The sequence below is a fragment of the Aedes albopictus genome, chromosome 2 (genome assembly GCF_035046485.1).
Source record: "Aedes albopictus strain Foshan chromosome 2, AalbF5, whole genome shotgun sequence".
Classification (NCBI taxonomy): domain Eukaryota; kingdom Metazoa; phylum Arthropoda; class Insecta; order Diptera; family Culicidae; genus Aedes; species Aedes albopictus.
This window is the reverse complement of record NC_085137.1, coordinates 69,528,607-69,542,571: the sequence shown is the minus strand read 5'-3', so window position 1 is coordinate 69,542,571 and position 13,965 is coordinate 69,528,607. Positions and strand designations below refer to the sequence as shown.

The 13,965-nt window shown below is 38.0% G+C and overlaps 1 protein-coding gene across 4 annotated transcripts in view; it reads left to right on the top strand.

Moving 5' to 3' along the window:
• The first annotated feature begins 476 nt into the window (after positions 1-476).
• The window catches only part of LOC109423939 (adenylate cyclase type 3), a 273,333-nt gene continuing 259,844 nt past the window's right edge, over positions 477-13,965 (top strand). Inside the window, exon 1 of one of the 4 annotated variants that reach the window (XM_062849826.1) lies at positions 477-708. The gene's annotated coding sequence lies outside the window, so the exon portion shown is untranslated. Of the gene's footprint in view, positions 732-801; positions 938-12,941; positions 13,478-13,965 lie in introns of those variants that run through there. The other 3 variants (XM_062849824.1, XM_062849827.1, XM_062849825.1) reach the window with 3 other exon arrangements.

Genomic DNA, 13,965 nt, shown 5'->3' with positions numbered 1-13,965 from the left:
ACGATCTCCGATTTCCGGAGCTGGAAAACGTTGCCAGCAGAAGGAAATATCAGCCACTAAAGCTATTTATTACCTACATAAATGTTATTTTAGATGCCAATGACGATCTTTCCACTGATTCGTTAAAATTTGTTTTAAATTGTTTGTAAATGCGTATTTGTAAAATCCGACTAGATAAATAAAGTACAATTAATTGTGTTAAAAGAAGTTGAATCTCATTTTTTTTTTGTAAATTTCAACCCACGTTGATATTTCACCCACTGTTGCGGAAAGTGTCCCACCCTTCTCTCAAAAACACTTGAATGAAAATCGACCCCACATGTGTATTGGTCATTGTTTGTATACATTGTCCATGGCAACCACAAGCCAACTTGCCAACAACACCCAAGACGAGTTTGGTGCGATTCGGTGAAAAACGCGGGAAAATTCTGCACCCAACATGTGGGAGCTCCAGAGTGGAACCACCACCCACCCACCACCTACCGATTCAGTGAGAGTGAGTGCACGACGTGCTCAGCGGAGCGCCAGTTGACATTGAGCAGGCGTGCATGTGAATGGGAACCATTCAAGGATTCTCGCTCGTCGTCTAGACCTGGAACGGTTCGCGACTCAGACCGTCAGTCTGTGAGTGAAGTTCGGGCTCGTCGGTCGCAAGCAACTGGTCGCTCCTGGTAGGAGGTTCCTCGCCGCCGTTCGGTCGTTGTCCTGGTACATATTACTAAATACTGACGGTACTACTACTACTGCTACTACCAGTGTTAATTTGTACCAACACAACTACATACATTGGCTGCTGGTTTGGCTTGACCCCCGCCGGGGGTAGTTGAAGCTGGGCCGAGTTGAAAAGAATAGAATCAACATCAGCAGGGACAGCATTAGCAGTCAGCCAGCCAACAACACCTAGTCAGACTCAAATGGGAGGTTGAAGGAGCTTGCAGTGAGTGTTTGCTGAAGGAAAAGTGCTGTGGTGAAGGCTTTAGGTGGCGTGTTGGAGTGGGGTGCGTTCATTGGCGTGCACTAGTGAGGGCAATCGGTACTCTGCATACAATAAGATATGTTCCCGTAATTAGGTTTTCATACATGTACGTACATACATAACTGTTGAAAATATCCAGAGTAGAATGTGCTTTTATGTGTCATCCTTCTGTTATATTCTTAAAATATGGTGATAGTTCCCCATGAAGTGTGTAGCAAAAAAGAAGGCAAAAAAGCCAATCTCCCAAGAATATTACAAAATATTCGAATACATGAATGTCGTTCATTTTCTGATATCATTCAGTTAGAAGCGCTTTGACATTTGATAGTGTCAATACAGGGGGTGGCCAAAATGTTTGGGATAGGCAACTTTTTTTCTCCCACAAAAAAATCAACATGCTGTAACTTTTCATAGAGTGCATCAAAAAATCTCAAATTTTGACCGTTTATCAACCTGTTATATGTGCATCATTGGTACAAATTTGGGCTTGATTGAATAATTTTTCGCGAAGTTAGAACCGTTCGGGTAAAACATTATTTATTGGGCAACTCATTTTTGAGCTGTCATATCTCGGAAACCAGTGAACCGAATTAAATGAATTTTTTAACGTTTATCAATTGATACTCAATTCAACGTTATAAAATGTAATATTTTCCCACGGCGAATTATGTTATACCGGGTTGAAATTTTTACCCACATAGAGAAAAATAAGTCAAATTTACAATACCACAAATAAAATTACTAAATATGTTCTTCCTTTAACCCTCTAATACCCAAATTTTTGATTTTGATCTAAATATCATTTTTCGTCATCTAAAATCGATTTAAACATGTTTTGGAAGGTGATTCTTTTTAATTCTCGATTTCATGAATTTCAGTTTTTGATTTTTCTAATTTTTATTTTTGAACATCCTCACAGTTTTATATTTTTCCTGGAAGCCTATTTGGGGTACGGATTTTTTGAGATGAAAACATTTTGAGATTTTATGATAATTGGTGAAATATTTTTATTATTAATTTTTTTCATAGAAAATTTTATTTTCCGTGTAATTTTAGGGAAAATAATTTTAGAGTGTATTAAATTCCTTTAAATTATAAAACTACTATAGAATGATTTGGGAAAAATTCAAAATATGTTAATTGTAGCGATTCAGTACAAAATAACCAATGTCTTCTAAAAGGCGACTAAAACATCAATTTCTTAATGATTTTTAAAAAATATAAATACGTTTCAAAATACACCAGAAACCATTTTGAGATATACAAAAAAGTCCTAAATATCAGCCAAAAATATAAAAATTTTGATTTTCCACGAAACAAAAATTAGGGGGATTAGGGGCATAATGGACACCCTAAGCAAATGAGTATGTTAGACCTGTGTAACAGACAAAAACTTAACATATTATCAGTTGGCTTACAACTTTAACTTGTTTCCTACGTATTTCAATCATTTACAGCTGCTAGAATGTCATTATTGTAAAGAAATAATGAATTGAAAACCGCGTGTTTTTTGGGGCTGGCAGGAAAGGTACGGGGCGAAATGGACACCCATCGGGGCATAATGGACACCCCTGCATATTTTATGCTGTATCTTTGAGAATATCGACTAGTTAAGTAATTTGCCTACGGAGGTCAATACCACAGATATAATACTCCATCTTAGAAGAGTTTACATAACTTCAAAGTTAATTTAATAAATTTTAGGCTAAAATAATCGGATTGATTTTTTTCAAACTCTCTAAAACGCCTAACAGTATGCAACGCGCGTACATCCATTCATAATTGCCAGTGTTCATTTCGCCCCGAATCGACTACAACATTGAAATCGCTATTTTAAGTAAGTTCTGATCAAAAACATAATACTTCATCCATTGCTAAATCTGCGTATGCATGTAGATAAGCTAACAATTTACTTGTTTGTATGGTGGACACACTCAAACACTCGTAATACCTTATTTGCTGCTGCTTCGAAATTATAAGAAATCCACCATATGAAAAACATACTTAAATTTCAATGCTATTTTGGTTATTTTGAAGGAATATAAATGGTACTTTTGAAAAATAGAACAATGACTTGTTCCTTTACACTTATGCATTAAAAGTTTTACATAAAAGTCAACAGTTTCCGCAAAAACAGGGGTGTCCATTTCGCCCCGGGTGTCCATTATGCCCCTAATCCCCCTACATAAATACTCAAACTATACCCCGTCTAAAGACGGGGTTGGGTATTAGAGGGTTAATCTAAATAGGCTCTAATATATCTGATTAAAGAAAACTTGAGAACAGAAGTGGAAAATCTTTGGACAACAATACCAAACTTTATTGACATTGACATTGAATTACATTTTTTCGAGAAAAATCCAAAAAATGTCAATACATGATAACTTTTTTCAACGTTTGTGAAGCATTTGTATATTGTTAGTATACGTTCAAAATTTCATTGAATTCGGTTCACTGGTTTCCGAGATATGACAGCTCAAAAATGAGTTGTCTAAAAAAAAGTGTTTTACCCGAACGGTTCTAACTTCGGGAAAAATTATTCAATCGAGCCCAAATTTGTACCAATGATGCTTTTTCTTCTTCTTTTGTTGGGTTCGAGGGACTTTAACCCGAAGGTCATTCGTCCCTTATCCAATGATGCACATATAACAGGTTGACAAACAGTCAAAATTTGAGATTTTTTGATGCACTCTATGAAAAGCTATAGCATGTTGAACTTTTTTGTGAGAGAAAAAAAAAAAAGTTGCCTATCCCAAACATTTTGGCCATCCCCTGTAGTTGATGATTTGTGAAGTAGTTGGGTTTGAGTGTTCCAAAATAGAAAAGAGAAAACGTGTCGAAAAGTTAAAAACAGACTTGTTAGAATTTTAAAGCGGCCGCCATTGACTATGGCACTACTCACGGTTTTAAGCGCACAAATCTCTACGCAGACAAAACCAGTATCCCGAGTCTTCTGATTTGAAGCTTATTACAAGTGATCAAGAACAAAATAAAAAATGCACTGTTGATCAAAGCTTGCTTCTTGAGATTTATGCACCTGAAGTTCCCAAGCACTGTTGATGTGATACAAAAATAAGAAAAAAAAAGCGGGGTTTCAAGACGTTTGTTCTTACCCAGCTAACACAAAGTCGTAAATGATGTTGAATAGGATGCTAAATATTAGGCCATATGCGTACCTGCTTCCATTCAACCGCGTGTAAAGTGTACGTATATCGCACATCCACTCTAGCATCCTATTCAACAACTTGTTCTTGCCTGGGTGACTTGCTAGCCCCTTTAATACGACCTAAGAAACCACTAGCGTGCACAGGATTCTTGCTTGGAGGGGCACTACAATGATGGTGCAACATATGTATGATCATGGTGCAAAATAGAATTATGGTGTTACACGCAATATGAATTTCCAAGAAGGGGTTTCAACATGTTGTGGTGCTAACATCACCAAGTACTTCATATTGGGATTCTGGAGAAGGCTTCGGATGGTGATGAATTCAACGCAATGCGAAACTTTAATATGAAGTCATTATCTCGACTCTTATAAAATTTTATGACCGTATCAAATATCGAGAAAATTATCAGTTATAGAAAACAAATAATATCGTTGTGAAAGAATTTTGATCCTGGACAATTAGTGATGCTAGAATTGAAGAAGACTCCATAGATTAAGTCAGAATTCCTAGATTGAACATTTTGATCGGAATACTTGTTGCAATCTACAGAGATTCCTCCAGGAATTCCTCCAAAAAATCTTCCAATAATTCCTCCAGAAATTCCTTCAGGAAGTCTCATATATTTCTCCAGAAATTCTTCAAATAATAGCTCCAGGAATTCTTCCAGTAAATACTCCAAGAATTCCTCCAAAATAACCTCCAGGAATTCCTCCAGAGATTCCTCCTGAAATTTCTTCTAGGAAAAATTATCTAGGAATATCTGCCAGAATTCCCTCAATATTTCCTCCTGGGATTCCTCAAGGATTTGCTCCACGGATTCCTCCAGAAAATACTAAAGGAATTTCTCAAGAATGTCTTCCAGGAATTCCTCCTGGAATTCCTCGAGAAATTCCTCCAGGAGTTCCTCCAGAAAATTATATCTAGGAAATTCTCAAGGAATTTCTTCAGGAATTCATCCATGAATTATTTCAAAAAATCCTTATAAAATCCCTCCACAAATTCCTACAGATATTCTTTCAAGAATTTCTCGAGAAAGAACGCCAAAACTCCTACAGGAATTCCTCCAAAAAATCCTCCAGGAATTTCTCCAGAAATTCCTCCAGGAATTCCACCAGAGATTTCTCCAGAAAATCCTCTAGGAATTTCTGCAAGAATTCCTCCAGAGAATCCTAAAAACAATGTCTACCGGAACGCTTCCAGAAATTCCGCGAGGAATTCCTCCAGGAAATCCTCCATGGATTCCTCCAGTAGTTTCTCCAGGATTTTTTCCTGGAATTTCTTCAGGAACTCCAGTTTCTTCAGAAATTCCTCCAGGTATTCCTTTAGAAATCCCTCGAGGATTTTCTTCAGACATTTTTTTAGAAATTCCTCCAATATGCCACCAGGGATTTCTTCCAGGAATTTCTCCATATAATCCCATAGGAATTTCTCCAGAAACTCTTCCAGGAATGTTTCCAGGGAATCCTCCAGGAATTTCTTTAGGATTTTTCCAGAAATTTCTTCAGGAATTTCTCCAGGGATTCATTACTGAATTTCTTCAGAAATTCCTTAAAAACTTCTTCCAGAAATTTCTCTAGGAATTCCTTCCTCATGTATTTCTCCAGAAATTCTTCAAATAAATCCTCCAGGAATTCTTCCAGTAAATACTCCTAAAATTCCTCCAGAGATCCCTCCTGACATTTTTCTAGGAAAAATCCTCTATGAATGTCTGCCAGAATTCCCCCCCCCCCATATTTCCTCCACCGATGCCTCCATAACATCCTTAAGGAACACTGTTGAAAATGCTTTGACATCCAACAGTGTGATTTCCCACATGACATGGTCAGCCAAAGCAAAATCAAGAAATTGACAAAAATCCTAAAGGAATTTCTCACAGAATTCTTTCTTCCAGGAATTACTCGAGAAATTTCTCCAAGGATTCTTCCATGGATTCCTACAGGAAATTCTCAAAGAATTTCTTCAGAAATTGCTCCAGGGATCCATCCATGAACTTCTTCAAAAAATCGTCCAGAAATTCCACCAGGAATTCTTTCAGAAATTTGTCGAGGAAGATCTCCTGAAATTCCTCCAGGAATACCTCCAGCAATGTCTTCAGGCATTCCTCCAGAAAATCCTCTAGGAATTTCTGCCAGAATACCCTAAGAATGTCTCACGGAACCCTTCCAATAATTCCTCGAGAGATCCCGCAAGGAATTTGTCCAGGAAATCCTCCGCGGATTCCTCCAGGAATTTCTTCAGGAATTTTCCCAGCAATTTCTATGAGAATTCCTCCAGGGATTCATTCATAAATTTCTTCAGAAATTCCTCAATAAAAATCCTCCAGGTAATCCTTCAGAAATTGCTCGAGTAAATGCTGAGGTGATCGAAATTATCTGAGGATGGCTGAAGAGAAACAGTAAGCCGTTAAATCAGTAGTTTTCATATATCACCGAGAAACATTAATAAAGCAGTTAAATATCAATTAACGGTGATTAACACATCCAAATAATTTAGAATTACGTACAAAAGTCTGAAAACGCTGGGGGAGGGGGTGAACATTCCTGGTAGAAATCCCTGCTGGAATCCCGGGAGGATTTACTGAAGAAATTCTGAGGTAGAATTCTGAGGGAATCTCAGCTGAAAGCTTGGTAGGAATCCCTGAAATAATCACAAAAGAAATCCCGGGAAGAGTTGCTGTATAAATCTCGAGCGAGGATCCCGACTCGTAGAAAGAATTCCATTTGAGCATATTTCAACAGAACACTTTGAAAGTATACTAAATCGAATTTGTGAAGTAATTCAAACAGAAATCCACGAAAGAATGGAGGCTAATATTTTTGAAAGAATCCTTTCAGGATTTTCTAAAACAGTTCTGGCAGAAATCCCTGAAGTTATTCCTGAAGGAATCCCGCAAAGAATACCTGATGGAATCCTTAGAGAGATCATGACAGGAATTCCGGTCAGGAGCTGAGCAGGCATTCCTGCAAGAACCATAGAAGATGTCTCTATGATCTTGGATTGCCTGAAAAAAATCTCGGAAGGAATCTATATTTTTTCATATTTATTTTTGGGAGGAATCCCTTAAGGAATCACAGCAATAATGCTGGAAGGAATCTTTGAAGGAATTCCAGCACAAATCCCTGAAGGAATGCAGAAAAGAATAACTAAAAGAATCCTTTTAGGATTCTCCAAAGCAACCCCTGCAAAAATCCCTGAAGAGAGCTCCGGAGCAATCCGTACAGCAATCTCGGAAGTAATATCTGAAGAAATCCCGGGAATAAACCTGGGAAGATTCTCGAAAGGAATGCCTGAAGAAATCCTGGAAAGAATTCCTGAAGGTATCTCGAAAAAAACCTCAGCTCATCTAATCTCATCCTAATTCTTCACCCTACTCTCTTGCCTCTACCTTATTGTCTTCTTTGGCCTCTATTCCAACCCTCTATCCTACGCTTCTACCATCTGCCCTACCCTCTACCCTATACTCTACCTAACCGCTGCCCTATCCTTTACCATACCCTCTATCCTATATTGTGCTTAATCGTATCGTCTACCCTACTCCCTTCCCTACCATCTACCCTATCCTCTACCCTAACCTTCCACTCCATTCCCTCTACTCTATCCTTCACCCAAACCCTCTACCCGACCGTCTGCTCCACCGTATACCCTACCCGCTACCCTACCCGCTACCCTACCATCTACCATGACCCTTTACCCTTTTTCTCATAAAGCCCGATCGATAGACACCCATATTACATGGTATCATAGCTCAAACTACCATACTGTGGCCGCAATCTTGGATATGTTCCGCCATCTTGGATTTCAAAATGGCGTCAAATATCGATTTTTGACTTCTACAAAAAAATTACAAGATCGCAGTACAATAACAATTCACATTTTTTTTTTGGAATTTGAAGCCTAGATTTTGGCAAAACACTACTTCCCCCGTCCTTCAAGAGTTTACGTAGTTTATGAACGGGTCCTAAAAGAGCTCATACACAACACGCTCAAACCGCTCTAGCTAGGTTTGTTTGTGACCTTGGTAAACCAAAAAAAAAAAATACATTTCGACATTTCGCATCTTGAAGAGTGTACGAGCTGTTTTTGTGAATGTGTAGCTGTTACACATTTTTGGTGTAGTCTGGAAATTATTGTCCACTGCAGCAGCCTTCCAATCTAGAAAGATTTGGTCTTTTCCACAGAACTTTTTTTTCGTGACGTTTCAACGCATACTTCAATCAAGTGAAACTCAGGCATCAGTGAACCGATTTACTTTGTTTCAGTCTCATTTGCAAGATATTCTGGAGTACTAAAACCATACAAAATTTCAGATTTCAACTTTTTCTGCATTCATATAAACTTCAAAAATGTTGATTATCCGTGACGTTACATCGCTTAAAAAACCTTAACCTTAAAAGTTTTTTCCAAAACTACTCCTGGACAAACGACTATGTTTTGGCTACTAGTGATTTCGATTGTACATTCCATTATTTTTTAACGGCTGATGGTTTGTTCAGTAGGAAATCTTTAATGCGATTCTGAAAAATCTCAAAAACATTGTGAAAATTGAACAAAATCGTGTCAAAATTTTACAGCACATTGTTTAAATAAAATACTATCAAACATATTTATCCAAATAAGGCCATTTTAAACATATTTTAGTTAATGCAGTTTAGTATTCACAACAGTGACATGGGGAGACTTGATCCATCAAGGCATATGTGAAAAATAAAATTCTATTCGAAAGCCTCTATTTACTTGGAATTCTAGTATATTCAGCGATAAAATATGTCAGGTAACTATTATTCTAGCACAGACCATGAAAAAGAGGATTAAGTCACCCCATTTTGAAAATACGGCATATCCTTAAAAATTGAAGGAAATTTAACAATTTCAAATACACCATTTTAATCGAAAATACAAGAAAACGGATAGGAAGCCTCTGGAATTATTTTTCCTGTAAATAAACCATGTGCTCAAAGGGAGATCAAGTGTCACCCAATTTTTAAAAATACATCATAAGACATGCTTCCATAAAAACACAGTTTTGAAACCTTTAACAATATTTTAAAAGCCTTCTGCTGTGTAAAAACTTGCAATAGATGTTTACCTGCCATTCTGTACGGAAATCAGAACCACCCGACTAGAAAATTATATCAAATTTGTAACATATTGTGTTATGATGTTATAACCATTTTCAATAACTTATTATGTTATAAACTAGATGCAGAATGATGTAAAAATAACTAAAATTGTAACGAAAAGTACTCTAGTGTAATCAAGAAAATAACTTATTGTGTTATGAACATATCAAAATTATAACAAAACGTGATATAATTCTTTGCTTCAAAATAACTAGTTTCTATCATAATTTGATACAACTTTGTAACAATTCTCAACGCCAAAGAATCGAAGCTTAAGTATATCACAATTTGTTATAATCAGATTTTATAACATAATGTGATATAATTGTGTTATAATATTTATATACACCAAATATTTCTAACAGAAGTATAACGCAATAAGTTATAAATATCAGGATTAGTTAGAAGGATTTACATTTTTGTTAGAAACTGTTAGTCGGATAGTTTTGTGTTTTCCTTAAAATTACAGGTAAGTCAAGAAAAAGGAATTAAGGCTACCCAGTCTCCCCTACAAAATTGTTTGTGTACTAAAAATCCACATTAGCGTGTCCCAAAATTGCACATGGTCAAAAAACTTGGGGGCTCACCTTGCAAATGATAGTCAAGTGATATAATGACAATTTTAGTAAATTCAAAAATTCAGTATCAAAAAGCTACCTGCAAAACATGTCGTTAATTATTTTTCCCAAGAAGTTTGGATCTATATCAAGCTGTAAAAAATATAAAAATAGTGGGTATTGCCAATTTTTGTACGGTAAAAAATATTTGTATGAAATTTATTAAGAAAAATGGCCTTTTTTCAAAAATCTCGCCGGGGCGACCTCTAAACGTCATTTCTGAAAGCTGCCGTTATACAAAAGTTTGTTTTTAACACCCTTAGCTATCATTTGCAAGGTGAGTCCCCAAGCTTTTTGACCATGTGCAATTTAGGGACACACTAATCCACATACTTTGATCCGTAAATTATGAAAAACTTTTAAAAAATTAGTGCGTGGGTGTATTTTAAGGCAGTTTGGATGAAAAGTGAACCTGAATTCCTGAAAATCACGATTTTATTATCAATCTTAACAGCCGTTCAATAAATATTTATTGATTAACTAATGTCGAACACATTTTTGGACGACAAGGGTAATGTGGAATGTTATAAAAATGTCAAATGTGCCGACACTCAACTTTTAAAAATTTGTATTGATGATACAGGGCCCGTAGGTATCAAATACACTAATGATTACCTCCCGAATTAATTTGTGTATAGTATACAGGAAAGCTACTAGCTCCACCAATATCCTATAGAAGCAAATAAAACTAATTTTGTTGGCTTTTCAATCCTAATGTTGGTAAGTCATCATGGTTTATAATGCACTAAAAAAACTCATTCAGAAGCCGCACTCATGGAAATTCTTTAGATTTCTCAATAAAAAACGGTGACTTTGTTATAATCTATACGTGTAGGGTAAACAGGCATAATATGCCCCCCTTAAGCAGAATATATCTAAAACTGATGCCTTATTTTATCTATTGTCCACAGCAAATCGTTGTTTCTAGAGCGGGAATTCGGTCGTGTGGTTACCAGTCGATGGCATCAGCTGCCCAACTCGCGTCGTTTTGTGTTGTGCGTTGTTGTCGGAAAGAGAAGTATTGTGTTGCTCCATGTTGTGAATGCATATGGTTTTTTTTTATTGATGTGTCCTTTGTTGCGTTCAGTCTATTCCTGCATGGAATGGGCTTATAGTTTCTGCTCCCTGATGGGGTGGAAACGCGCGTCAGTATGTTTTCATATAGAAAAGTGTTCGATTGTGCGCGAAAGTTAGTGTTTATTTATCCATTGCCAAATCACATCACCAACCATAGGTGACTCCCAAATTGACAATGTACCCTACCCTACTAACAAAAAAATCCTTCCTGAGACAAACGTGGAGATGCAGCGATTCGCGGTCTTTATAACAACGTTTGTCTCACTAACATTCCCTTCTATCCTCGATGACCGTAAGGACGTGGCCGGCGCCGTTATTGACCTTGCCAAAGTTGAGAGCTCTCGAACTGTGCACATTGAGAATGGTAAGCTAGTCCCAAGCCCTATTCATTGATTCCTTGTGCAATTTTGATTGCTCTGGTCAATCACGGAATAGCAACTACGAATTGTGCGGTCATCTATGCTCATTAGAGTGGGTCAACGTTGTATGGAGAAACTTTAAATTTGATCGTATCAACCCGGAACAAAGCTTTTTCAATCTATATTAACGTCCAAAATAACTGTGCAAAATTTGGGAGCGATTGGTTGCGTCCCCGTATTCCGCATTGCGATTGAAATTTGTATGGAAGTTAGTATGGGAAAACGTACTTTTTTGCATTTTACTGATAAGTTGAATTCTTTTGTCCAATACCATGTAACTAATGACGTTAAAGTATAGCCCAGGATATGCCGAAAAACTTTGCCGAAGACCACAAAGTGGTCCGACTCTTGTGAAAAAAGTTATTCGCCTGGACTTTGGGCAAAAATTGAGATTTTATTATTGATGTTATTCCTTTACATGTTAAATGTTAAGCACCACTGGGCAATCTTCTGTAGGTTATAACTTTTTTCCCAAGTGTCGGATCACTTTGCGGTCTTCGGCAAAGTTTTTCGGCATACCCTAGGCTATACTTTACCGTCATTGATTATATTGTTTTAGACGAAAAATTTCAATTTATGAGAAAAATGCAAAAAAGTACGTTTTTCCATACTAAATTCCATACAAATTTCAATCGCAATGCGGAATACGGGAAAGCAACCAATCGCTCCCAAATTTTGCACAGTTACTTTGGACGGTAAAATGGATCGAAAAAGCTTTGTTCCGAAAAATCAACTTTGTTGACCCAGTCTAATGCTCATGCTCAAGCTCATGTCCACTGCAAATCGTTGTTTCAAAAGTCAGTGAAGCGTTGAATGCAAACTTTGCCTTTGGAGGGGCGGCTATGGAAGCTTTGAAACGTTTTTCGAAAACGTTTCAAAGTTTGCCTTTTCAAAACAAACGGGGCAATAAACACGCCCCATCAAAATAAAAAAAATTCAGCCCCGTGATAAACTGTCCTAGCGGATGATTCCACCACATGCTTATTTTAGGAGGATCTTTTAACAAGTGTTTAACTGCATAAAAGTTGCAAAATAACACAAGCAAACAGAACTATCTTCGTTTACAATGAAGTCAGCTTACAAGAGGTAAAATATTACGCCAAGATCCTCGATTTCATACTTTTTGATATTCTTATTGCTGTTTTGTACCAATGAACTAACGGACCAGTTTGATGGCGATTATTCTTCAATATTTAAAATTTCTAATCGATCACGCAGGCGAAAAGCGCTTGAATCGCTAGAATCTGAAGGGGGGCGTTTTGCCCCGGTGGGCCACATTATACTCTTTTACCCTACGTAAAGAGATTGAGAAGCAAATGGAGACGCTTGGTATTTCATACACGGGCTGCTCATATTGAATTCTGTAACTGTTGACACTTTGAATGCCTTCAATATTAGATCCTTCGAAAAAATGGCTGTACCCTATGATCGTCCAAACCTTGTGCACGCCAGTGGTAAACCTTCCCCAGTACGACAGGGACATAGTCCTGCTGTGTCGTCGCTCTCGCAGCCCAGCGAGAGTGAACGAGAGGCCAAACTTTCGCCCTCAGCCGCACATTTCAACGGGAGCAATGGTTGATGGTCTCCGCCGAGGTGGACTTTCGATGTTGGACGATTTTTTTTGGTTTTGTTTCGGGCTACAGCACAACCGCCACCCTGATTTCTAATGGTGCAATCAAAAAGTAATGCCACTGTCTCCGTGTATTCAGTGCATCCGAGAGTGCATTTCCGGTGATTGGGAAATTGGGTTACGTAATCAGGTTTCGAGGGTGTTCGGTTCGCAACCTGGTGCCGTCCGAAACCGGGTGAGATCCGTGTCGGGTGTGAGTGGGAGTGAGTGGCTCAAACGACTGTGGAGAGGAATCGAATCCGGTGGGTCGGTCGGTCGGTCGGTCTTCGTCGGATGATAACATTTCAAGAGTGGCTGGGCTGACTTGGCGGCAGTGCATTTCAACTGGTTGGTTCCGAAGGTAGTGACAAAGAGTGCAACTCTGTGGAACAAAGGCATCTTGGCGGCCGTCCGTTCAATGGATACCTACAGTGTAAAGATGATGAAGGATGTCGCAAGTCTACCGTGAAATCGGCTTTCCGGGCGAAGGTGAACAGCAAAACAGCAGGTTTTTGGTGGTGTCTGCGTGCTGTGGTGGGGAGTGTGCCATTGAATGCAGAGGAAAAGTCCTCGTTGTGTAGCATGTGCCTAATGAGGAAAATAATCAATATTGCTTCGTTTTGAGAAGTTTCCCTCTCAGTGTCGTGTGGGTCGTTGCCGTGGGAAAGTAAGAGTGTACGGTTTGGTGATAATTTACTGTTCTGGAGGCAACTGGTGAAGAAGCTTTTACACATTAGTGGGATTGAAGGATTTGGTAGAACGAGAGTCCCGGATAATTCCAGGGACATTGTGGCTGGGGATGACATTGAGCTGCAGGGAAAAGACATCATTTAACTGAGCAGGTAAGATTCGTTAATGAAATAAGTATTAAAAATACTGAAATCCATTCGGTTTTTGAGCGCAGTATACACACGTATAAATCATCAATTGATAAAATACTGTAGAGCAGAAGTTTTCAGGCCTTTTGCTTCGCGGTG